This window comes from Gracilinanus agilis, chromosome 3 (assembly GCF_016433145.1).
Source record: "Gracilinanus agilis isolate LMUSP501 chromosome 3, AgileGrace, whole genome shotgun sequence".
NCBI classification, from domain to species: domain Eukaryota; kingdom Metazoa; phylum Chordata; class Mammalia; order Didelphimorphia; family Didelphidae; genus Gracilinanus; species Gracilinanus agilis.
This window is the reverse complement of record NC_058132.1, coordinates 629,455,200-629,483,160: the sequence shown is the minus strand read 5'-3', so window position 1 is coordinate 629,483,160 and position 27,961 is coordinate 629,455,200. Positions and strand designations below refer to the sequence as shown.

Here is a 27,961-nt window from a genome sequence, read left to right as displayed (position 1 = left end):
ATTCCTACCTGATAATTTCCAACATTTTTTTGGCATCCTCCCCTAATGCCCTTCTTTTCATTGATGTCAAAGAGCATGTGTTGACTTAATTTAAGGAAGTTTTTCAAAATGTTCAAAGAATTTCTCTACTTCATCTGTGGCATAAAGGATGATGAGAGCTGTCTGATCAAAAAAGGAAGTGTATGGATCAGGTAGTAAGAATAAAGAATAACAACAGTCCAAGTGCTCCATTAATAGACACACAACTTCAAGAGAACCAGAGAAAGACCCTCCATCCTGTTGGGAAAGAAAATCCTCTCCAGAGGATTTATGGGAGAGCATAGATAATAGCTACCAAGGATGAGAAAGCAATGGAAAGCAAAGGTGGGAATTCGCACAGTCGAAAGGAGCACCCACATCAATAAGATAACAGGTCTGTTACTAATGGTACTGAATTCCCTCTCATATTTACTACCTTTTATATATACATATATATATACAAATATATAGTCAATTTAATTTTTCCAGATTGTTATATTTTTTACCTGAATTTAAAGAATTCTCATTTTAGGGACATATTTAAAATATGTTGTTTTCAGAATCTTCAGAAGGTTAAGTACAGTAGCTTTACTATGTCTTTTTCTTTCTTCTTTACTTGTTTATTTCTTTCTACATTTCAGACTTCTAACTTATTTCCTTTCTTAAACACAAATCATTTTGGTTAACCTTAATAACTAGTTCTTCATTTCACAAGTCAACCAAAACTTAATTAATTTTTGACTTGCACCAGGAAAAAAGCAAGTCAGTGATGGAAGAACTGAAAGATCCCTAGACTGAGTGTCAAAAATCTTGGGTTAGAATCTTGCCTTCAACACTTTCTAGCTGCATAATCTTAGGCAAGTCTCTTTCCCCCTCAATTTCCCCATCTCCACACGGAAATAATAATTGTAATATCCTGCTCCCAGAATTGTTGTAGAGAACGACTTGTAAAATGCAAGCTGATATTGGCTAAGAACATGGCAGTGGGTTAAAGGCATTTTGTCTGTGGCATCTTTTAATCTTAGGATGGGTCAGAATCTTATTTTCATATGAAATGCATTCACTGCATATAGCTGTGGAGTATTTAGACAAACTAAATTAGAAAGTGTTTCACATAGGATATTTGTTTTATTAGAATGTCTCTGAAATTCACAAAGCAACTACAACTTCTGGAAACTGGAGAATTCCTTCTGAAGGGGTGCAAACAGAAGTTTTAAACCAATTTTGAAAATATAATTTAGTTTTTCATAATCGACCCTCTAATATGATAACATCAAGTCTTGTAACTTACATATGTTCTGTTCTTTTGCATACATGAAAAGTTACTAAAGGAAGTTCACTTATAAAGAAGTCATAATAATTAATGTGCCTTAAGTCAAGAATGCTGAATGGCAACTTATGGGACAGAGAGAATGGGAGCAAAAAGACAGCATGATTAAAGTTCACTATAGTGAGAGAAAGAATTTAAAGACCAACTAGTCCAACTCAATCATTTTACAGATAAGGAAACTGAGATCCAATTAGGTCAACTGACCTAGAGCAGCAGAGGTAGGAACCAGGATCCTCTGACTCCTAAATCCAGTGTTCTTACCACCAAACTGTTGTTAGACTTTCCAGTAATTAAAAACATAACCAAATATGCTTACAATATCCAGAGCACAAGCCAGTAGGTTCTGTTTTTTTCTTCCACTCTCACTACAAATTCAGACATTTGAACATAAGATATGGTTTGACTGAGTTCCTGCCTGAAAGGCCATCTAATCCAACACCCTCATTTTATAGTTGAGAAAACCAAGGATCAGGGAAATTAAGTGACTTTCCCAAGGTCTCACAAGTAGTAAGTCTATGAGGAGAGATTTGGACCTAAGAACAATGATGCCAAAGCTAACACTCTTTCCTTTCTATCCTTCTTGGACTCACATCTCAGGGTTAAATAAAACAGAACTGGAAAGAGACATTTTAAAAGAGTGGAAAGTGATCCTTGCATTTGCTTCAGTCTGCAGGAAAAGAGAAGGCTTAGAATATGTGCAGTAGGCTAACAAGGGAAGTATGACAGAGGAATGAGGAGGGGAGAAAGGGAAGGAAGGTACCCAGAATCTACAAAAAAAGATTATAAGAAAGGAATTCCTGTAGCGAGGCTTCTAGGAAGCTTGAGCCATTTCACATCTGTTGCTTATCCAGAGGAAAATGTAACTAGGAGAAGACTGAGCCTGTTATGATAACAAATACAGAATTTCATTGGAAATAAAAATAAATAAATGAAATGAAAAATGAAAAAATAAAACTAAAAGAAAGGGGTTCCACATTTCTAAGCAAAGCAGATCAAATCCCTGCTTGAAAAAGAGGCCAAGCCAGCTCCTTCTGAATCATTGGGTTTAGGTTGCCATCCCTCTACCTTTAGGCTTCTGTTAAAGACTCACTCCCAATTTTAGCCCCATAGGAGACTCACAAACTACCCTGTCTTTTTCTCCTTCCCCATCTACTTGTTTTGACCAGTTTTTCCTCCTGGTGACCAAATCAGATGGCTGCTTTTAAGCTGGCTGGGATGTTTCCAATCTCTTGAGTTGTTGTGAGTCCCCATTACTTTCCGTTAAAACCTTGCTCTGAGAAAGCTGGAAAGTATAATTAGAAAACATTGCTAATGCCCTTTGAACATATGAGTGAGGGGTAGCATTATATAATGAGAGGAACTTTGGGCTACTCCAAGCTCTGTCTCTAACTAGCAATAAGCCCTTAGGAAATGGATTTCATCTTTCTCAGTCTCTTTTTCCTTTTCTATAAAATTAGGGGAATGGTTGGATTTGGACTTGAAAATAGCTAAAATTCAATTATGCTAATTAAATGAATATGAACTAAGGGACGATACACTGAATTTGCTAGATCTCAGCTGTTTCACACATCCCTTGTGATACATTAACTTTGAGAAAGCCATTTCATATCTCATATGTAATTTTTAGTTCTATAACAGGACTGCATTTAATATTTGAGGAAATGGGGATTTTTTGTTTGTTAAAAAAAAAAGGGGGGGAAGGAACAGACACTTCTCAACATACCAAATGAAGATGCCTCTGTCTGTCTTATTCGCCCCATGACATCATAGGCCATAATCGACCTTAAGTACGCCATTTACATTCTTTATATAATAAATGCCATTTTCTCCTATTAACTAAAGTTCCTAGCATCCTCCCTATGTTCTCTCCACCCTTTAACTGATTACTCTCTAATATCTTTTACGTGGAAATAGGACAAGAAAGCAAAAACAGCCAGATATGGAGTCACAAGTACTATGTTTAAACCTTGGTTCTGCCATTGAATAGCTGTGTGATTTGGGGTAATTCACTTAATCTCTCTAATTTAGTTTGCTTATCTACAAAATGGGGACAATTCATTATACATCTCTCAAGTTCATGAAGACTGAACTAGTTAACATGAAAATTCACCCAAAAACAAAAAAGTGTTTCACAACTATTTTAGATATTGCTATTTTTTATATATTGCTATTTATATACCTTGCCAATTATAGATAAACTTGCATTACTGTCTTTTATATTTTGAGATGATACTATTAGCATTCAGGTCCACAGTCTATTTTGTAATGTGCATATGTAAAGTCTAGACTTTGATTTGCAAAGCTAGTATTTGCAATGTCCATCCCAGGTAAACAAATTTCCCAAGTCATCTCTTCAAATAGAACTTTTAGTTTAGAAATGCTACCAAGCATTTGGCTTGCATTTCCCATCGTGATTTTCAGGGACTAATTATGGACTTATATATATCCAGCTGTAATCAAACCTCTTTCCTACCATTCTCAACCAAGTTCCTGAATTACAAACTATGTTCAGAAAGTTCTGATTTTCCTTTCAATTAACTGTCTTCTCAATCCTTTCCACTGACACTTCTCTGTATTGATTATTCTCTGTATGATTAAAGAATCATCTTCCCCTCTCATCAATTCTTTTACATAGAATTATATTCTTCCCTCTGAATCATTAATTAATTGGGAATATACACCATGTGGGAGATGCTGGTCTATCTTACTTCAATCATCATTGATCCCCTGACAATGGCTTTTTTTCAGAAGCTTCTTGTTATCTCTCTGGTTGTAGGGATTCCCTGAGAACCCATCAAATGAACTCAAGTCATAAAATATTTAAATGACTACTACATGTAAAGAATTGTGCTCTATGTTAGAAATAAAAAGATGAAAAATTATGGAATCCCCATCTTCATGAAGGTTGTCAGTTAAATAAGGTCATGTGATATGAATGAATAAGGATAACACATAAGAATAAGGATAGTGTAGGAAGGAAGGAAGGAAGAAGGAAAAGGTGGCAACTGAGCTGGACACAGAAGGAAGCAAAGTATTTCAAAATATAGAAATACATAAAGGCATTCCAATTATATAGACAGCCTGGACCAGTACATGGATATAGGAAATGGGAAGACGAAATCAGGAACAGCTAGATAATAATAAGGACAGGTAAGTTGTGCAGTGGATAGAGCACTGGGCTTGGCATCATCTTCCCGAGTTCAAATCTGGCCTCAGACACTTACTTTGTGACCCTGGACAAGTCACTTAACCTGGTATGCCTTCGTTTCCTCATCTATAAAATGAACTAGAGAAGGAAATGGCAAACCACTGAGGTGTCTCTGCCAAGAAAATTCCAAATGAGGTCAGGAAGAGTCAGATACAACTGAAACAACTAAACAACAATAATAATAACAGCTAAAATTTGATTAGTGTTTACTTTATGGCAACTACTGTACTAAGAGTTTTAAAATTATCTCTTTTGATCCTCCTAACAACCCTGTAAGATAGGTTTCACCATTATCCCCATTGCGCAGATGAGGAAATTGAGGCAAACAAGGATTAAAAGACTTAGCCAGAGTCACAAAGCTAGCAAGTGCCTAAGGCCAAATTTGAAACCAGGTTTTCCTGACTGTAGGCCTGGTGATCTATTCACTGAACCACTTAGCTATCACGAAGTCAGCAGACTAGTTTTGCCAGAAAATAGACTATTTAAAGGAAAGTATTATTGAAATGAGGTTGGAAAGATAAGTTGGATCCAAACTACAAATGGCTAAATGATGGGCTCAAGAGTTTGAATTTCTTTCTTTCACCTATGTGAAGAATAGTACTTATAAAATAAAGCTGAAAAGATAGTGTTGTGAGGAAGATTAAGTAGCTATTAATTAAGAATTAAGGTGTACCTAGCAGGAAGGAGCTGGAGCTGGGAATTCCCAGATGGAATGAAGGAGCAGAAAGAAGTGACTTGTGCTCTGAGAGGGACTTAGCACAAACTGTGGTTAGCCCTGGGAGATCTCAGAGTAAAGGACACCCTGCATCCTGATTTCCCTGGGATCCTGAGTGGTGGTAGCATCTAGCAAAGAGGACAAGATCTACAGTGTACTTCCAAGGGAAGAGGAGAAGTTTGGGATCTGGTGGACAGTGTCTCGAGCACACCCTCTTTCAACTTGGTACCTGAGACCACCTTGGCTCTTGGCATCCAGAGATCATCAGTAAATTACAGTGAGAACCCCAAAGCCACATCAGCCCTTAGCTGTGCTGCTCAAGCCTGGCAGGTCCAGGTCTGAGGCAGTCACCCAGAGACTCCATTACTGCCCTGCCTGCATAGATCTTTAGATTAGAGTAGGAAAATCCTCCCCTTTCCCTGTGGGTTTTGTCATTAGGTTTTAAGGTTTTAGAGTAGACATCCCTATCCCACCTTTTAGTTGTACATAATTAAAACCAGTTAATCCCTTTTACCTTGCCTGCTTGTTTCTAGCCTCTGGCCCAGGGGAAGCTGTGTGACAGGTAAGACCAACTGCCATTCTTGTGTGAATCCAGTAAACTCTGGTCTTTCCATTCTGCTCCAGTCTCTCCTAAACCCCAGTGTGTGTACCCACAATCACTTAGTTTTATTATAATATCCCTGGTGTCTCCATTATTTATCTATTTTTCTACAATAGGATGATTCTAAATAGAGCCTAGGGTATTTAAGATAAAAGAATTTGACATTTGTTTCATTGGCACTAGGGAGATACCAAAAGATCTTTGTGCAGAGAAGTAAATGAACCACAGGTAGGCATAAGGAAAATTATTCAGACTGTAGGGAAGAATAAGGAGTGGATTAAAAATACCTATTAAGACACTATTATAGTGGTGTGGGAGAATGACACGGGGGGGGGGGGTTCTAGTGGAGTAATAGCATTATGTATAGAGAAGAAACAACTCATTTATGAAATGTTGTATAGATGGAATTGACACAAGTTCATAATTTATTAGATAAGAAAGTCACAGAAGAGAGAGGAATGAAAGAGATCCACCAGGTTAGGAGAGATTAGGCGAATGGTGAGGTAACTGATAGAAAAAGCAAAGTCAGAGAATGTAAGGGAAAAGATGATAAGCTCAATTTTAGGCATGTCAAGTTTTAGGTGTCATGTGATAATCAAGTTGTGATATCCTATAGGTAATTGGAAATGCAGCACAGATCACAAATGAGACAGAACTAGAGATATAATCATCTAAAATAATCTCCCCAATCTCTACTAGAAGTTTATGGTTGAAGCTATTGGAATAAATCAGATTGACAAGGTAGATAAAAGGGGAAGGCCGATAAGAGATCCTTAGAAATTCTCATTTTAAGGGATTAAGAAAAAAACAAGGAATCAGTTGAGTCAGAGAATGAATAATATGAGTTATGGAAGCAGGAAGTATCTCTGAATAAATGTAATATTTAAATTAACGTCCAATACTTCAAGTATTATATTTTATAAAGTTTATTATCTAACAAAATAGAACCACGTGACCTTTTCTACCTGCTCAAAAAGCCCACTTCACCAAAGCCACAACAGTTGGAACTCCACATAATTTATATCCTGTCTACATCAGCGCATAATGACAGGAAGAGAGTAGGGTGCTGGAAATTGTAGTTTTTTTAGAGTAACAGATTCTAATCACATAATCCCCCCTAGGATCCTTTGGGAGACTAGATTCCGCAGTGGATCATGTAAACATAATATTGTAATAATTTGGGGATAAAAGGGAAAGAGAACAAAACCAATGATTGCTAGGTGCATTGACAAAAAGCCAGTTAGGGAGCAGTCCCCTCTGGCATAAAAGTGTACATTCAAAACAAATGCATTCAACCCTCTACAGTTCAATTTCACTGCATCCCAAAGTTCATTCTGGATCTTTTGGTGCACTGTGAGATTTCTGCAGGCATCTCCATGGTGCCTTCGCCAAGCAGTTCACTTCTTGGATTCTTGGAGATAGCAAGTTTCTTATCCTAAAATTACTCTCAAACAAGAAAAACTTTTATAAAACTAGAGTTTTATGACAATTATACAATCCTCCCTGAGGAAGGCATTGACAAATACACGGATCAACTCAGAATACATTAATTTTCACTAAGAAAACAGCTTTTCAAAACAGTAGTATAACAGCTAATTCACATTCAAGAAGTACCAAAATCCCCAAAATCATAAGAGCACATTTAATGACAATAGCAAACAAACCCGCTATCATTATGATTCATACGACTTGCTGTGTGACATTTAAAAAATACTATGAATCTCATGGATACTTGTCATAAGTTTTACAGATCTAGCAAATCTTTCAAGGGTAGAATAAGCTGAAGATATAGAAACCATCCAGAAGCCAGTAGGCTTCTTGGGGAATGGTCCCTCTCGGGAGCCATCCAGAAGTACCACACCCCCTAGAAAAACCTTCCCACCTCCTGGATGAGACCGTAAAAAGCATGTCTTTATATGCCTCATCCATTACATTTTTATAAATGCAGAGGTGGGGAAATACAACAGTGCTATTGCACTTCACTTCAACTACCAAATGGACCCTTACCTTTTGTTATAAACAACTCAAAGGCAGGCAAATGATCAGTCATAGGTATTGTGCTACAAGATATCTAAAAATCATTTCTGAAGACCCCTTAAAATCAATTTAAATTCTTAAGTCATTAAATTTTCCAAAGGTTGTATACAGGTTGTAACCAGTTTGATGGAGTCCATCCATCCATCATCATCTATATGACAATTAACAAAGACAAAGGGGAACAAAAGGTCATTTAGGCAACATGTGACCTTAATGGATCTGGTGACAAACCCAACATCCATAAGGACCTATGGTTTTGCCACAGAAAAGGGTTTGTGCAAGTTGTTTATGGACTTTTACAATGGTATTTCCTACAGTCCAGTCATGTGGGGAGGTACAAATGAAAACAATGTGTATATATATATATATATATATATATATATATATATATATATATATATATATATATATATGTAAAGTTAATGGCCAAAACACAGTAGCTAAAAATGATATAGGGTAAAAAAAAGTCAAGGGAAGAGTGATGATACAGAAGAAATGGATGGTCAACAATGTCAAATGATGCCAAGAGTTCAAAAAAGAGGACAACTGAAAAAAAAAATCATGGGATTTGGCATTAAGGAAATCACTGGAAACTTTTTAGAGAAGAGTTTCAGTAGAGTAGTAAGATTGGAAAGAGTAAGGAAGTAGCAGATGCAAGTACAAATTCTTCAAGATGATTAGAAATGAAAAGGTAGAGAGATAGGATGGCAAGTAGCTAAGATAGAAGACTTAATTGAAAAATAGTTTTTTAAAGATTAAAGGGACCTGAGAATGTTTGTAGACAGATGATGGGAAGAACCTAGTAGAGAAGCAGAAACAGAAGATACATGAAAAAAAAAAAAAAAAAAAAAAAAGAGGATGATGGCTAGAGTAAAGGTCTACAGAAAATAGGAAAGAATGGGATCAACTTTCCATAGATATAGGGTATAGTTCTGAGACTAGAGGAGAAGGAAGGGAGATGATAATGCTGAGAATTTATATATATACATATAAAATTATTATTTTTTTGTCCAATTACATGTAAAAACAATTCATAACATTTGGTTTTTTTCATTGTCTCAAATCCTCTCCCTCCCTCCCTAGACCACTTGAGAGGGTGAGAAATCTGTTAAAATTTTACATATGCAATCATGTAAAAATTTTTTCCATATAAATCCCTTTGTAAAAGGAAACTCAAACAAAAAAAATTTTAAAAAGAAATGGGAGGGGGCAGCTGGGTAGCTCAGTGGAGTGAGAGTCAGGCCTAGAGACAGGAGGTCCTAGGTTCAAACCCGGCCTCAGCCACTTCCCAGCTGTGTGACCCTGGGCAAGTCACTTGACCCCCATTGCCCACCCTTACCAATCTTCCACCTATGAGACAATACACGGAAGTACAAGGGTTTAAAAAAAAAACTAAAAAGAAAAAAAAAGAAAAGAAATGGGAGCTAAGAATCTTTTTAAGAATAGAAAAAAAAAAAAAGGAGTGACTTCTCTTTGGAAAGCTTTAATCCTTCCAGTGAAACAGTAGGCTATGACAGTTACTATTAAGTGTAAGATTTGCAGTAAGAAGAGAAAGGAAAATTTGCTGTGATGAATGAGATAAGAATTTGACAAAGGTCATGTAAAAGAATTGTTGAGTATCACTGAAGACCTTGTTGAGGACATGGAGTGCTTAAATTTGTACAGGGTGAAATCAGTTCTACATTTGGCCTTTCTCCATTTGATGCTCAGCAAGCAGAGCAAAAACCAAAAAATTGGATGGTGAAGCTACCCCTGGATATGCAATAGTGCAATGACAAGCACTTCCACACTTCTCTGTCCTTTTGCTATGCATGTCCAATCTCTTGCCAAGTTTTGTGCCTTTCTCCTTTAGAACACTTTTTAAATCTTTCCTATTTACTCTATATCTATTCACATCTGTAGTCATGGCCCTAGTGAACTCTTGCTCAAAGCAATCCTGGACTTCCTGCCTTCTACTTTCATTGTCAGTAGGATGGAAAAAACATTGGTTCTAAAGTCAGAGAACCTGAATTCAAATTCAAATTCTTATCACTTACCAACTATGTAGACCTCAGGCTAATCACTTAACCTTGTGGGGATTCAACTTCCTCAATTATAAAAAAAAGGATGTTGGAAAAGATGGACTCAGTGGTTCTTTTCCTATGACTGCCAAAGCTATCTTCCCCATCTATCAGTTTGTTTTTGCCACCACCTAAGGACAAGTCTACATTGATTTCCCATTACAGCACAGACTGGGATCAATATTCTCACTTTCTCTCTCAAAACTCTTTACCAGATTTTCTGCACTGCACCACTACCTTTGGCTTCTCCTTCACTCCTTCCCTTCAATGAATTATAATGAATTATAGAGTATTTACTGAGACACTGTAATGAATACAAAAATACATATGGCACATCCCTGACCTTCAAAAATGTTACAATCTAGTAGAAAATACATACACAAAAACCAAGACATTCTAATTTGTTTGTATTACATTTTAAAGGGTTTACACAGACAAAACTAATGCAGCCAATATTAGAAGGAAAGCAGAAAACTGGGGAGAAAAACTGGTAGCAAGTTTTTCTAATAAAGTCCTCATTTCTTAAAAATAAAGAAGGCTGAGTTAAATTTATAAAAATGTCACAAGTCATTCCCAATTAAAAAACAGTCAATGGATAGCAGTTTTCAGATGAAGAAATCAAAGCTATCTATAAGGTGGAAATGCTCTAAATCAGTATCGATTAGAGAAATGCAAATTAAAGCAACTTTTTTAAAAAATAAAAACCCTTACCTTCAGTTTTGGACTGTATATTGACTCCAAGGCAGAAGAGTGGTAAGGGCTAGGCAATGGGGGTTAAGTGACTTGCCCAGGATCACACAGGTAGGAAGTGTCTGAGACCAGATTTGAACCAAGGACCTCCCATCTCTAGGCCTGGCTCTTAATCCACTGAGTCACCCAGATACCCCCAAATTGAAACAATTTTAAGATTCCACCTTGCATCTATCATATACATACCAGAATATGACAGAAGAGGAAAATCATAAATGTTGGAGGGAAATTTAGGAAAATTGCAAAACAAAAATCCAACCATTATGGAAAACAATTTGGAACTATGCCCAAAGGCTACAAAAGTATGCATACCCTTTAATTCGCCAGTACTGCTATCAGGTCTGTATTCTAAAGTGATTTTTTTTTAAAGAAAAAGGATCTAATATATACAAAAATATTTTTAGTAGTACTTTTTTTGGTGGCAAAGAATCAGAAATTGAAGGGATGTCCATCAACTGGGGAATGGTTGAACAAGTTGTAGTATGTGATTGTAATTGAATATTTTTATGCTATAAGAAATGATGAGCAGAATGATTTCAGAAAAACCTGAAAAAATTTACATGAACTGATACAAAAAGAAGGGAGCAGAATTGGGAGAACATTGGACAGAGTAATAGCAATACTGTATGATGATCAACTGTGGATGACTTAGCTAGTCTCAGCAAAAGAGATACAAAACAATTAAAAGGATTTATGATGAAAATTCTATTGTAAATTTTAAATTAATATTCAGTAATTTAAAGCATTATATTTTATACGGTTTCTTAATAATCACTTGAAGTAGAAGAAAATAAAAAGAACAAAAGATGAAAACTTGAGTAAAAAAACACCTGAGTAAAATTCTCCTGCCTCTCACCTCACCCCACTTTCACAGCAGCCTTTCCATGAGAAGAGAGGGAGAGGTGGGGCAACACAAAACTTATATTCTCCCTACATTAGAATGTGAGAGGGAACATGGGAAGTTGGGATTTAGAATTCTGGGGAACACATCATAATTACATACTATCACCTCCAGAGAAATAACTGACAGAGACTGAAAGCAAATGGAAGAGTACTATTTTTCACTTTCTATTTTTCATGGAATTTTTTTGTTCTATGTTTTCCTTCACAACACGACTAAAATGAACATATGCTTTGTATTTCTGCAAATGTATAAACTATATCAAATTGCTTACCATTTCAGGGAGGGAGCAGGGTAGGGGCAGAAGGAAAGAACTTGGAACTTGATATTTTAAAAAACAAATGTTAAAAATTGTTTTTTTCATGTTATCTGAAAAAAATAAAATAGTAAATAAAAAAGATATAGCAAAGAATAGATATTACAGTACAGTACAGATGAACAGTACAGAAAATGTTATGGAGGAAAAAGGGAATACGTCTAGCTAGGAAAATAAGACAAGGCTCCATGGAGAAAATGACACTTTGGGCCAGGTCCTAAAGGATGGGCAAGACTTTTAAAGTTAGAAATAGGAAAATGAAGCAAAGAAATAAAGGGAAGAAAGTATAGATATGTTCAGTTTCATGTTTGAAGGACAGGAAAAATAGGCTATCCAAAAAATTATCTGAAAAAAAGGAAATCAGAAAGATGGATGAGTTGGTCTGAGGATAAAGGAGTGAGTGTGGGTTTAAGAACTTTGGAGTCTGACATGACAGCAAGTCATTCAGGTGGAATTCAACAACATTTCTTAACCTACTATCATGCATAGTATTTTTCTAGGTGCTGAGAATTTAAACCTTAAGAGTTAGAAAGTCAAAAATCTGGGTTTGAATCTAGTCTCTGACACTTACTAAATGCGTGACTTTAGACAACTTCTGTGACCTCTATTTTCACATAAGAAAAATGAGGATAATAAACCTATAGGACCTCATAGGCTTGTTTTAAGGATTAAACAAGTTAAGATACTTTGTTCACTTTAAAGTACTGTAAGCCAACTAGTATTATGAATAGTCACAATAAAGATCAAATTAAATAGTTCTTCCTTCAAGGAGCTCATATTCTATAGGGAAGGATATAGTATGTATATAAAAAAAAATAAGTACGAGGTAATTTGAGGAGAAAGAGAATATTAAAAACAAGAAGGATTAAGGGCTCAAAGAGGAAGAAGAAAAGTCCACCACGTAAGAAGAGTGATGTGGGATAGTCACTCAAGAAGATGAAAGTTGAAGATTTAACTTCATAATCCTTCACTTTGAGGAGATATTTAAAGTTGTAGGAAAGAATGAAATTCTTCCCAGAACACAGAAAAGAACAAAGGACCAAAGAGGGAACCTTAGTAGATGTCAACATTTTAGAGAGAAAGAAGACCCAGTTAAGAAGACAGAAAAATGGAAGGGCTAGAAGAAGAGTCTGGAGAGTGCTGTAATGCAGAAATTTTTCAGTCCTGTCAGGCCCATCTGTTCATTATCTGTCCTTTTACTCCCCACCCCTCACTCCCTCCATCTACTCTCTCCCATTGTTTAATACAATGATCTCCTTGCTATTTGAACTTCCTCTTCTGATTAGGATAACCTAACCCCAATCTTCTTTCACTAAGCCTTCTCTTTTTTCTTTCACTCAAGCAGCTCTTGAAATCCAACCTTCATAAAACTGATATTTTTTCCCTGTCCAACCATCCAATTCACACATCTCCCCTTCACTCACCACTTAAAGAATAGACTAAGGCTTTGCATTTAAACAATGAAAGTACTTTATGTATTTCTTCAATGTTTGCTCAGTTGCTTACATATCCTTTTTAATGTCAAATCAATGGTCTCAGTTGGAGATCATAGGCTTCTATTAGAGAGCACCTGTGTTTAACTTCCTTGATAGAATACCTAGGATAAAACAACATAGAGAGAGGTACCTCATAAAGGATGATAAAGTTGGTAATTCACTTTTCAATTCGACAAACATTAAATACCACTGGGTACAAAAATGGGATAAAGATGAAGATCAGATCAGTTCAATTGCTAACTTCTACCCAAAGAGCATCCTTATCTCCCCTTTCCTCTACCTGTGCCCACCAAAATTACTTGTTTTTACTTCATACATATTTTGTGCTTAATTGTCTGTGATATTTTGTTTCCCCCAAAAGAATGTCAGCTAAAAGCTCTCTGACGGCAAGGGCTGTTTCCTCCTTGTCTTTATATGCCCAGTTCTTAAAGACCAACACATAGCAGATGCTTAATTATAAATAATAATATAATATTAATAATGAATGTTTGTTGGTCAATCAATCATGATGAAGATACACTAATGATAAGCCTAGTGATCAGAAAAGTCTTCTCTCCTACTTGTTTAGTCTACATAGCCCTTATCTTTATTCCCACCTATCCTTAGACTAAAGGAAAATTTTGTTCCACAATAGTTTCTTGGGGCAGAGTCAAGAGAGTTAAATGAAGAGGTGGAGAAAAATAACCCCTTTCAAATGAGAGTACCTTGTAATGTTGTTAGTAATCTAAAATTAGTTTTATTAATTAAATTATTAATTAAATCTCTATTACAGAAAACTTTCTAGGGAAGAAAAGGTTTATGTTAAGCTTTAAAGGATTTGGAGGGTAAGGCTAATGATTGATGATAGACAATTTCTAAACCTAGGAAAGACGCTGATAGGATCATATGAACAAGTCACCAGAAAAGTAGTTCATATGGAAAGGACTTTCTCTCATCCTTGATCTTTGTTTAAATCACTTTATGAAAATATTTCATACAGGTGAAAAAGGAACCTAAATAATCCTACTGCCTTGAAGTCAGCAGATTCTGGGATTTTATACTAAGGTGGTCAATTAGTTGGGTAAATTAGTTAATATCTCTGAGGCTCAGGCCTCTCTATAAAATAAGGGAGTTAGACTAGATGACAGAAGAGGTCCCTAAAAACTATGATATTTTGAACCCACATTTAGTATGGGCAAGAAATAAATATATATATATGAAGAAAGCTCTTTGCAAACTGTAAAATACTATAGAAATGTGACCTATTGTTTCAAAACCTGAAATGTAAATTACGTATTCTAGAAATTGTAGATTGCTTCCATAGGTGTAGTGCTTGTATGTAGATATATATATTATAAATTCAACATGACCACAAATTTCAAGAGTAAGCAAGAATAGAATGAACCAGGCCTGGGTTTGAATTCCACTTCTGATTCTTATTAACTCTGTGACCCTGAAGGATCATTTGACGGCTCTGTAAATCTCAGTTTTTCTCATTTATAAAATGGGGATAATTACCTTGTACCACTTATCTCTCAGAGTTGTCAGAGAATCAAATGGGATAATACTGGTAAAATGATTTAGATCTTACATAACATAAAGTCAGCTATTATTATTTATCTCTATGATCCTTGATAATCAGATTCAGTGCCCAGAACCGGGAGGGACTTCAGTGGGTTACAGGATGCAAAGGAAATAATTCAGTCTTGTTTACTACCACACCTACCCATCCAACATATCATTCTCAGGGTTAAAGGTATTGTTTAACCTGTAACACAGGACAAGTGAAATGGGGGCAGGAGAAATGGGAGGAAGCAGGGTAGGCGCAGGTTTATGTTTCATTCATCTGAAAATCTTTTAACGCTCCAATTCTTTCTAATGGTATCAAATAGGGTATTACTCTTGTCTAAAGGGGGTGGGGGAAAGCATAGCCTAGGTCTATCATGCAGAGGGTAGCCAAATGGTCATTTTAAAATGCTAATAACGACTGCAAACTCCAAACTGCGATGCCTCTTTTGACAAGAGACCTGAATCTTGGTTCTTTCCTAGGCAGTAAAACTCAGAGAAACCAGACATTTTCTTATGCAGCATCCAAAGGCTCTGTCCCAGAAAGAGAAACTACTGATAGGATTTCATTTCAGCCCTATTGATCATCCGCAGCAAAGCTCAAAGGTCACAGTATTCCAAGAAAACAGATGAGCCCCAATGCAGCAGCACTAGCAACTGAAAGTTTTGAGGATGTTTGGTTTTTTTTTTTCTTAACGAAAACTTTTCTGGATGTGTAGTTTCATGCAGGTAAAAACAAGGTGGATCTTAAACTTCCTTTGAAAAATAATGCATAAAGCCTTACCTGGAATATTTCTATGTAGCCACAACCAAGTGGGTGTACACATTGAAACTCACTTCCATGAACGCTACCGTAAACTAGGACGAAAACGCTATAAAACATCAGGTTTATACACCCTAAAGCTATTTTTTTTTCGGCACCTGCAGCCACTAGAGAAAACACACCTTTTTCGTGCAAGAAACAAATATCAATTCCCTGTGAAACTAACAAACGCGCCCAAGTGGGAGAAACGGGGGGGGGGGGGTGGCACTTAAAGGAGGCGTTATCCAGGGGTTCTGGGAGCAACTTTAATCCCCCTCCCCACTTACGGGCTCGGGCTCCAGCTCCCAAGCTTTGGGGCGGCTACAGCTCCGCCCGCCAGCGTTGCCTCCCTTCTCCTCCTCCTCCTCCTCCTCCTCCACCTCTTTCTCTTCTTCTTTTTCCTCCTCCTCCTCCTCCTCTTCCTCTGCCCCAGCTCTCTCTGCAGCAGGGGAGAAGCTTCCTTCTCGCAACCAGCACCTTTTCTCACTACTGAGCATGCCCAGCGCCGGAGTCGCCCAGGAGTTAAAAATGAGCTGATTCCACCTTTCCGGGTTTTCGTGGCCGCTCCAGGCAGAGAGGGCTGAGGACACACCTAGGGTGGGAAAAGAAGACCGTGGAGAAACCGAAGGGAGGATGAAGGGACGCGGGGCAAAAATATGACTTGGGTTGAGGAGACGAATTTAATAGGTTTCCCGTAAGTAAAGGCACCCCCTGCAGGAAGTACTTTGAATTTGCAAAGTCTGATTAATATCTGGGAGGTAAATTCCCAACTTCCCCACGGGTACGAGTACGATGCTACCGTTGCGAAGGGTCCCCGGGACGTTCCTTTGAAGAATTCTTGCCTCCTAGGAATAAATTGAAACCATTAAAAGGGATTTGGGGAGATTGTTTCTTTCTTTTTTTTTTTTCTTCCTCCTTGGGCAAAGACAAGTGGATGTAGGACATTAGATTATAGCATGAGAGGGGAAGGCATCTCAAGGATTGCCTAAGCCAGCTCTTTTATTTCCCCGAGGAGGAAACTGAAGTCTAAAATGTAAACGTAGCTGGCTGATGGGTTAGGATTTGAACCCAGGTTTCCTGACTCCAAATCCCGTGCTCTTTGTACGACCACGTTTCTATAGCTTTCTTCCCTACTTTTTAGCTTAAGGGGAATTGGGGGGAGGGGGATGGAAAGAATAAAGGTGAAATACTGTCTAACATGAGCCAAGTCAATGGAATGCAGCCCAGTGCCTTTTCTAGGAATTTTAACTAAATAACTAAACAATAATTCCATCAATCAGTTACTTGTCTGCCACAGCTAGGGCTTACCTCATTAACCGGGCCTTTTCTGAGATAGGAAATTAGATAGGAAATTAGAACATTCAAAATGTGCACCACGTCACTTAGCCCTAAACTCTATTATTATTGTGAAAATATTCTCTGAGGTGTGCTCTCTAAGTGGCACATACGTAAAGCAGCTTCTATATTCCTTAAGGGCTGAGACCATGTTTTATATATTTTTTAATAACTAGCATTTATACTTACAGATATGGAAATTGAATCTGAGAAGCTATGTGACTTTTCCAGAGTCATATAGCCAGTAAATATCTGAAATAACATTTGAAATCAGGTCTTCCTCATCCCCAGTTCAGTATTCTGCTGTGCTATCTACCTGCCTCCCCCAAATCACGGAACTTAGCACCCAGTACCTAGTAGTAATAGTACTAGGAGTAGGAGGAAGAGGAAGAGGAAGAGGAGGAGGAGAAGTATAATGATAGATAAAATTTATGTAGTACTTTAAGGTTTGCAGAGTACTTTATACATATTATCTAACTTGGACCTCAACAACCTTGTGAGGTAGGTGCTGTTATCCCCATTTTTCTAATAAGGAAATTAAGATTTCCATTTAAGTAACTTGCCTAGGGTCATAAAACTAGTTAGTATCTGAAATAGGATTCCTTCTCAGGTCTTTCTGATTCCAAATCCAATGCTGAATTCATTACCCCACCTAGTACTTAACAAATATTTGACTGCTGTAATAACAATAACAATAACAACCACTAAAACATAGTGCTTTAAAGTATGTAAAGTGCTTAATACAAGATCATGTTTAAACTTCACAATGGCCTCCTTAGATGGATCCCATCATTATTATTGTCCTTCATTTACAGGTGAGCAAACTGAGACTTACTGGCTTGGCCATAGTCACACAGATCATAAGGATCAGGGGTAGAATTTTTTTTTCCTTTTTTATTGTCATGCAAAACACACTTCCATATTGGTCACTGATGTAAGAGCACACCCATACAAAACCAAAATCCCAACATTAAACCAAAAATACACTGATGTGAAAGACAACTCCAACAGTTCTTTTTCTGGAGGGGGACAGCATTAGGGATAGAATTCTAATCACATGAAATTGGGGCTCTGATCTCTAGGATGAAGTTGGTAAGAGTCACAATTGATGCCTTCATTTATTTAGTTAATTATAATTTATTAAGTATCTACTATGTTCCAGGCACTGTATGTACTTCATTCTGGGGAATACAAAGAAGAAAATGAAACAGTAGCTATTCTCCAGGATCTTACATTCTCTTGGGAGGGGAAAACATGCATGTAGAAAAGCAAATACAAAGTATTAGGGGTGGGCACTTAACCTGTGAGCATTGAAGGAAGCCAAGGATTCTGTAAAACAGGTAAAGAGGGAATGCATTTTAGGCAAGGGAACAGAGGCACAGAGATGAGAGACGGAATATATAGGTTTAACATTGATTTCACTCTCACAAAGCAAATTGCATCCTGTTTGTAGCACTGGTTTGTTTTAAACTAACTTCAGCTTATAGTTACTGTGTAATTTTGCCATTAAAACAGGGATAAAGTTTTAGTGTATTTGTTCCCAAACTGTGGTCTGAGGCCCCCTGGGGGACTGTGAAGTTACTGCAAAGGAGCCTGGGCCACTATACTGGGACCAAAGCATTGACCTTCATTTCATTCCTATTAAATATGCATCCTGATTTATTTATTGGGGCAATAGATAAACAAAATATTTTATTTTTATTGCATATGTCACATATGTAAATATGCTATTTTCAAGCATGTAGAAGACCTGTGATTAAAATTAAATATGGTACTGTGAATAATGCTCTATATATCACTAATAACAGGTGGCATGTAAATTAAAAACAACTGACATTCCACATCACATCCATCAGACTGAAAAGATAACAAAAAATGGAAATGGTACTTGTTGGAGGGGGTACAGGAAAACAGACAAATGAATCACTGGGGATAGAGCTAACCGGGTCTAATCATTCTGGAAAGCAATTTGGAACCATATCCAAAAGATCACAAAAGAGTTCATAACCACTGATCCAACAATACTATTACTAGGTAAAAATCCTCAAAGAGGTCAAAGGTAGAGAGAAAGGACCCAAAACTATCAAAATGTTTGTAGCAGCAGCACTTTTTGTGGTAGAAAAATGAGAAAGAAAGGAAGAAGGAAGGAAGGAAGAAAGGAAATAAAGGAAGAGAAAGAAAAAAACAAAATGAGTGCTGACTAATGGGGCTAAGCAAATTGTGGTATATTAATACAGTAGAATATTACTGCAATATAATATGATAAATTTAGAGAAAACTGAAAAGCTTGTATAAGCTAATGCAGAGTGAAATCAAACAAACAAACAAAAACATTAACCATAATAATGCAAGAGAAAACAACTTTGAAAGATTACTTACAGAATTCTGAATAATGCAGTGATCAATCATGGCTTCGGAAACCTGATAACAAAACATACTATCCACCTCTTAGGTGATAGTCTAGAGATCTGGAATGAGATACATTTTTGGACATGGCCAATGTCTTCAATTATTTTGCTTAATTATATTTATTGTTGTGAGAATCTGAGAGGGAAGATACCAAAGTGGAGGAAAATATAAAATCTTTTTAATGATGAAAAAAGGCAACTGAGAGAATATCAAATTAACACAAAATTTTTATGAGTCAGCTATTCATGAATCAATCAGAAACATACTTAATGAAGATATTAGTATCAATCAGTCAGTAAATATTTATTGAGTGCTTACTATGTGCCAGGCATTTGCTAATGACTAGGGATACACAAAGAGACAAAAAAAAAATCCCCTGTTCTTAAGGAGCTTCCAATCTAAATGGGGAATCAACAAGCAAATAAATATCTATGAAGCCAACACAGGATAAATAGTAAATAATCAACCAGAAGGCATGGGAATGAAGAGGGATTGAGGAAAGCTTCCTATAGAAGGTATTGTTGAGATTTAAAGGAGATTGAGATTTAAAATGAGATTTTAAAATACTAGTTGAGATTTAAAGGAAGTCAGGAAGGCCAGGAGTTGTAGTGGAGGAAAGAGAGCATCCCAGGAAAGGAGGATAGCCATAGAAAACATCAGGAGCTGAGATACAGTGTCTTGATTGTGGAGTAGCCAGGAAGCCAGTGGCACTGGATCCAAGAATACATATTGAGGAATAAGCTGTATGAACACTGGAAAGGCAGGAGGGGGCCTGGATTATGAAGGGCTATGAATGCCAAATACAACATTTTATATTTGATTATAGAGGCAATAGGGACCCACTGAAGTTTATTGAGTAGGGATGCATGAGGCCAGATCTGTGCTTTAGGAAAATCATTTTAGTGGAGGATGCACTGGAGTAGGGAGACATTTGAGATAGGAAGACCCACTGGACAGTCTGTTGCAATAATCCAACAGAAAGTGATGAGGTCTTGCACTAGAGTGGTAGCAATGTCAGAGGGGAGAAGGACACAAAGGTGAAATTGTTACCCAGCCTGGGTAACAGCTTGGATATATTGTGGGGGGAGTGGGTGGGGGGGTGAGAGATAGTGAGCAATCCAGGATGACAACTTGGCTAGCCAGAGGGACTCAGTAGGTGGGGAGGACATTCTTTTCTAGGCCTCTAAAGATATGGCTTTAGGTGCCTGGCTGATGAAGTCTTATTTTATCATTGAAGTACTACTGAGTCCTCAAACAATTTTGAACAAGAGAATCTGATAGCTAGTCTTTAGTCTTGGGAAAAATGCAATATGGAAGATGGATTGAAAAGGTAGGAGACTAGAAGTGAGGATATGAATTAGGGAGCTATTAAAATGGTCCAGATGAGAGGTGAAAAGGACCTGAACTGAAGTGATTGTAATCTGAGTCAAAAGAAGATGTTGAGGGGGCAGCTGGGTAGCTCAGTGGATTGAGAGCCAGGCCTAGAGACGGGAGGTCCTAGGTTCAAATCCAGCCTCAGACACTCCCCAGCTGTGTGACCCTGGGCAAGTCACTTGACCCCCATTGCCTATCCTTACCACTCTTCCACCTATAAGTCAATACACAGAAGTTAAGGGTTTAAAATTAAAAAAAAAAAAAAAAGATGTTGAGGAGGTACAGCACTATACTCTAAGTAAATGCTCTGATATGTTTTGCATGATAATACATGTATAACCCAGATAGAATTACTTGCCTGCTCCAGGAAGGGAGATGGATAGGAGGGAGAGAGACAATTTGGATCATATAATCTTGGAAAGCTTATATGGAAATTTGTTATTACATGTAATTGATAAAATAAAATCTGACTCTTAAATATTTTTCATGTTTATAATACATATTGTAAAGCAAACCTTAGTAATTAATGCTATTCATTTTAAAGTAGATCAGATTGTGAGCTGTCATATAAAGTTTTTCATGCATCAAAATTATAAACTTTTTGGGTTAGCCCGAACTTTATAATTCCTGCACTCCAGTCTTGCCACAGGAAAAGAAAAAGGATACAGTTTTCCTTTGTTATCTAGAAATAGTACATGGGATAATACCCCAAATAAACACTTAATAACTTTGACTCTCCTACAGTTGGGGAAGGAATAAAAGAAATAATGCTGTGAAGCATGATTTATGTTAGTCCAGGGAGAAAGAGAGACTTTGGATCCTATTCTTTGGGATTCTTTATGATCATCTTATGTGGTCTAATTTATTGCTTACTTTGCAAATTGGCCTTCATTTTGTTTGGTCACCAGGAACATTCTTGTGAAAGCTATGAATTTTTAATTACATGCTCTCTAAAATACCTAAAACTAATAGGAAATATTGTGCCACTTGGTGGCACAGTAGTTAAAACACCAGGCCTAGAGTCAGGAAGAACTGAATTCAAATCCAGACTTTGTAACCCAGGGCAAGTCACTTAACCCGGTTTGCCTCAGTTTCCTGATCTGTCAAATGAGCTGAAAAGGGAAACGATAAACCACTCCAGTATCTTTGTCAAGAAAACCCCAAATGGGATCATGAAGAGTCAGACACAACTGAAACCACCTGAATGACAACAAAAATAAATGCCACATATTTCATGTCCCTCCTTACCATCATCATCTATAAAGAAAAATAGCACCTAAAAACTTGACCCATTCTACAGTTAGGTTTAAAAGAACACCCAATCTACTCTAATCATGTCATTTCAATATTTCATTACAAAATTTATATTCCTTTCCCCTGTGATACATAAATGAACTCTTCTTGAAAATAAATACCTTGCTGATCCATTATAAGATAAAATGAATGATATCTTCATTTCCTAGCAAAAAGCTGCTAAAGGGCAACGGATATTTATTATTAGTTTATTTATTGTTAATGGATTAATATTATTAATTATTGTTATTATCATGTAATTTCCACATTAATGTCTCACCTTGTGTCTCACCATAGTGAGCTCTTGAAGGCCATTTCATTGGAGCCCAAGGTCTGGACACTTTCACTGTAATGGAAAGGCTTTGGATAGGGGATTGGCAACAGATGCTTATCTTCTTTCCTCATGCCATAATAGACTACAAGATTAAAATAGCATCACAAAATGCCATTCTTCCATTTCTACAGTGACAGTGACATAATGGGGAGAAGGACGGCAGAGAGAATGCTAAACACAAGTGTCTTAGAGCTAGTTTCGGTTCCCAGGTGCCACTTGTTAACTTTCCTATGAGCATTTACACCTCAGAAATATTCAAAAGCCACAAGTCAGTTTTTGATTTATTATTTTGTTGTCTCACTAGACTTTAGGGGTGTAGAGGGGGTCCAGAGAAGACCAGTGCCTTTAATGTGAGGGCTTTCCCAGCCCTTTTCAGGGCGACTTTCTTTGATATCCATCTGCTACCCAGTTCTCACCTGTGGCTCCAAGAACAATTTGTTCCAACAATCATAAAGGAGGCAGAAGCAGACTCTGTGGAGTGCTTAGCGATTGGTTAGACAACAAAGATGCCAAAGTCATTCACTGCATCCTGAGCCATCACCAGTCATCTTGACTTTTGTCTTGCCACTGAATTTGGATAACTAGGAGAGACAGAGAGTGAGGCTGATGACTTTGTGAAACTCTGTCTCACTTAAATCCAATTTATGCTCCAATCACTATGTTGTAATTTTGGTCCTCTTTGAGTACGTAGGACAACCACCAACTGATCTAAACCTTAAAAAGTAATGGAGAAATGTTAATAATGTAGATTATACTTAAAAGGATATTGTGAGGACTTGGGAGGGGTAATTGTTAAACATTTATTAGCATACCCCTTTTAAAAATTTTTAGTAATTTTTTATTGCTAGAAATTGGTACTTGGGTTCCATGTTTTGAAATCATGTAGTCAAAAGCCAGCACAATCATTGTAAAACAAACAAAAACAACAAACAAGGAAGTAAACTAAGATCAGCATACAATTAACAACAGTCAACAGAAATATTAACATGTGCTTAACCATCAATTTTATAAATAAAATTAGATACTAACAAGTGACAAGACTTTAGACACATGATTTTTGAACCATCTATAAATTTTAATTTGACTGTGAGATCTTTGTCCAGTGACCAATAAGTATGACAATTTTTGGAACTAACACTGAATTTAAAACATATTTTTAAGGAACTCCAACAATCTTTACATAATTACATTCTTGATTTTTATACAATTTTCTTTTTCTATTCTTCCCATGTGGAAATGATCATCTTGGTTGGTGTTTGTCAAGGTCAGGCTAAAAAAAATTTAAAAAACTAATTAGGAATAAAAAATTAGAAATGAACATCAGAAATAACATCAACTCTAAGTATGATGGTTTTATAGAAAATTTCAAATATTGTAAATCTATTGCTACAATAGGAAGACCAAAGCAAAACAGAACTCCTTTAGTCAGCAAACACTGAATTTATTTGCCAAATGAAGAGAGATAGTGGCCAAAGGTAACCTTGGTTTAGATTAATAATCTGTTTTTAAAATTTTATTAAGGAAGGGGGCACAGTTATGAGCAGTATTGTCTCATAAAGCAGAGAGAAACCATAGAGAGTAAAACCAGTTTAAAGAGACCTTGGCAAGAGAGCCAACTAGGTAAAGTCATTCAAGGATGAAAAAGTAAGCATCACGAGAGGAAGATACCTTTAAAGATAATTATAACAAATTGTTTTCACCTGCAAGAATGGTGGCACCACCACACTTGGACTCTTAAGTTCCTACTTTTGGATGGGCTTATTCGGAGAGTTAGAATGACACTCAAGCAAACAAAAGTAAGTATAGCAGTCTGAGTGGACCAAGTAGATATATATTTATTATATATGTGGATATGTATGTATATTTTTATATATGTACATATATACATACACACATATAATCAGATTGATAGTCTCCATTTTTGTAATCAATTGTATTCCGTATCACCATCTACATTTTGTATTTCTTTGTCTCTGAGTTAAGTCCAGAAATTCAGCTTTCCTTTCTAAGATCATTAAGCTTAGAAGTTGTTTTCTTTCTAATCACTGTTCTGTACTAGTGTCAAGGATATCTGTCATTCTTGAAGGATGCAAGTGAATTTCGGGGAACCTGGCCTGTTATGTCTGCCACACTAGCTATCTTTTGAGAAAAATCTGATCTGTTATCACTGTGACTCTAACTAGCCATGCAGGTGAACACCACCAGTGAGCTTTCCTTAGTCACAAGATGGAAAGAGAGATTGTTGCTAGCCCTGCATTCCAGATTCGCAGTCAATCATATTGTCTCCATGCCTGTGATGCTTCAGACTTTGTATTCAATCAGTGCTGTCTTCTAGTCAGATTTTTTTTCAGGTGCTCCTCCTTTTGTCAGTAAAAATGATGTCTGCCTTCATTTGTGGTCTTTTAACTTGCTGAGAAGCTAAAGACTCTTTTCAATGGTAACTGCTAGCAATAAATTGAATGTGCTTGGAACTTTGTGCCTTGGTTTACCTTCATTTCAATTGTGACTCCTTCCCTCTCTCACTTTCTCTCTCTCTCCATATATATGTATGTATGTATATTTATACATGATCTGTGTTGGATTAGATACAACTGTGAATATGTTGAGGGATTGCTAGGTCAAGGATTGAGGGTCAAGGCATCTGACATAGTAGTACAAAATACCAAAAGCATGGGAAACGAAACTCAAACCTCATTAATGCAAAAATAAAAGACTTAGAAAGCATCAAAACCCTCTAAAATACATGCTTACTCTTTCAAACGTATAAAATCTTTTTTGGGTAATCTATGGGCAAATCAAAGGCATCCTTGATGTGTTGTGCATTAATGGGGATCAAGCAAGTTTTTACAAACAATATTTATAATAATGAACCACATTTTTATCATTTCCTAATTGGTTGAAAGATGCGGAGCATATAAAATTCCAGTGCACATTTAGTTTTTTTATTATAAAAAAAGTATTTGATCTGGTAGAACAAAATATTGAAAATGTATTTATTTGATAGAGCAAAACATTGCCTTAAACCAAGGCTTCTTAAACTTTTTTTTTGAGTCATGGCTTTCATTGACAGTCTGTAGAAGGCTATGGACCTCTTTTTTTTCATTTTTTAATGATGATATAATTTAGTTACTTTTAATGACAAAATTGTAGCAATAACAGCAAAAATATTAGAAATGATTATAAACATAAAGAGAAAAGTTTAAGATGGGAGACATAAAAGAATAACAAAAGAAAAATATTACCACCTATACGAAGGGCATGACTATGAACCCCTTTTCAGAAAAATATTTTAAGTGAGTGCCTAAGATAAAATTCAGAGGGTTACAAAAGAAACCAAGTATATTTAAATGCAGTTACTAAAATGTTAATATTTAATTCTCATAAACAAGCCTAAATATCCCTGCCTTAAAGGTTTTTTTCCAACAAATTGCCTCCCATCTATACATCAAAATATTCAAGATTACTTAAAGACATGACAGAAATCCCTAAATAACAACCCTCTGATCATTAACAGGGAGTTGCATGTTCATCGAGGGGGTATTCTATCTTGACAAGTTCAACTCTTACCTTAGACTCTTAGCTATGTGACCCTGAGCAAGTCGTTTAAACTCTCTCAGCTTTGGTTTTCCTCTTCTATGAAATGGGGATAATAACAGCACCTCCCTGGCAAGGTTATTGTGAGGATGAAATTAGGTTTAAGATATTTAAATCTGCTTTGCAAAAATTAAAGTGCTTTAGGAATTATTATTATTATTCAGCATACTGAAGAGTTTCTCTGTAAAACAGTGAATTCTTCTAGATAAGAGGTGTCAAACATATGCAGCCTATAATACTCCTATATGTGGCTTGAACCAGGTTAAATTGTAATTGAGAATTATATAGAAAGATAAATAAAATACAATCTATTAAAAAGATATCGATTATATTAATATGTGGTTTTTTAAGTCAATATATGACCCATGGCAGGAATTCTTATGTATCTTTTTTGGTTTGTTTTCTTGTTCAAACATTTCAGTCATGCCTGACTCTTCTTGACTCCTTCTGGGGTTTTATTGGCAAAGGCACTGGAGTTATTTGCATTTTCCTTCTCCAGTTCATTTGACAGATGAAGAAAATGAGGCAAAATGAGCTAAGTGACTTGCCCAAGGTCACACAGCTAGTAAGTGTCTAAGGCTGGATTTTAATTCAGGTCTTCTTGACTCCAAGCTCAGTGCTCTATCCATTGTACCATTTAGCTGCCCTATGTATGGTTTAGTGGTCCTGATTTCTATTTGAGTTTGACATCACTGCTCTAGGTGCATTTATTTGCAAATGACAGCAAGCCCTGGAATAAGGCAGAGCTTCCTGGAAGAGATCTGAAATCACTCAGAAGAGTTTGGCTTGACTATCCACTCAGGAAAGACCAACAGAATGACAAATGTCTATTGCCCAGATTACTGCAGGATTCTGAGTTTCTTTACCAACACAAATATCTAGGACAGACAGAACAGATATACAGTGAGTTGGGTTCAGAATTGAAAAACAAGATTAGAGTGGCCTGAATTGCTGAAATTGCAAAGTTCCTTTAATGATCTCAGGTTTCCCATAAAAGCAAAGTCCATCTTTTTAATGCCAACATTTTATCAGTATTGTTGTATGGTATTGATACATGGAAGATAACCTCCTTAAAAAAAAAAAACCACAAAGAGGGAAACGGGGAGGCACATAGTAGGTGTGTGCAGAATGAAACATAAGAAATGAAGAACTTTCAAACAAAAAATGTTATTAAGGAATTATATAATAGGAAGAGAAAATGGGCTAGCCTTTTATTGTAAGGATAATGGATGAAAGGGGGACAAGCCAGAGTATTCCTTTGCAATGTCAACAGAAAATGCAGCAGAAAATCCTTCTCCTCCCCACCCCCTTGCCAAACTTATGGGAGGACCTGAACAAGATTTACAAACAGGAGCAGGGACAGATAGGTTTCAGTCTTCAACAATAGAGGGAAATTCTAATCGAGGAGATCACAGATCCATTTGAATATTTGAGTGTGTACTCTAATAAGCAAGGAACAGCTATTTCAATGAACAGGAAGCCCCCTTGTAAAATAAATTTAAGAAAGAAGACAAGAAATGTTCATGTTACCCATAGGTAGCATAGCCTCCATAATTTGAGATGTAACTCTATTCCATCTTTTTGGAGTTTATGTTCAAGGTACCCTAAAAAACACAGGTCCTTATCTTACCAAGAGAGAAAGCTTCTTAGATAAAGAATATTGAAGTATTACTCAGAAGTATGCATAAGTCATTGGAAAAAATCACTGACAGTTAATAAAAGTCGAATTATTATGCAAATTAAAGGTTTCTTTATATATATAAAGCAGTGGCAGGAGTGGGGTGATAAGCAAGGTCATTCACCCATTCCATTTACTGCCCTCCCCCCACCATTGATCCATTGC

At 36.6% G+C, this 27,961-nt stretch overlaps 1 protein-coding gene across 1 annotated transcript in view; it reads right to left on the bottom strand.

Moving 5' to 3' along the window:
• PLS1 (plastin 1) overlaps positions 1–16,130 on the bottom strand; it is a 149,112-nt gene extending 132,982 nt beyond the window's left edge. Inside the window, exon 1 of the mRNA XM_044669456.1 lies at positions 16,067–16,130. The gene's annotated coding sequence lies outside the window, so the exon portion shown is untranslated. The remainder of the gene's footprint in view (positions 1–16,066) is intronic.
• Between the last annotated feature and the right edge of the window lie 11,831 nt (positions 16,131–27,961).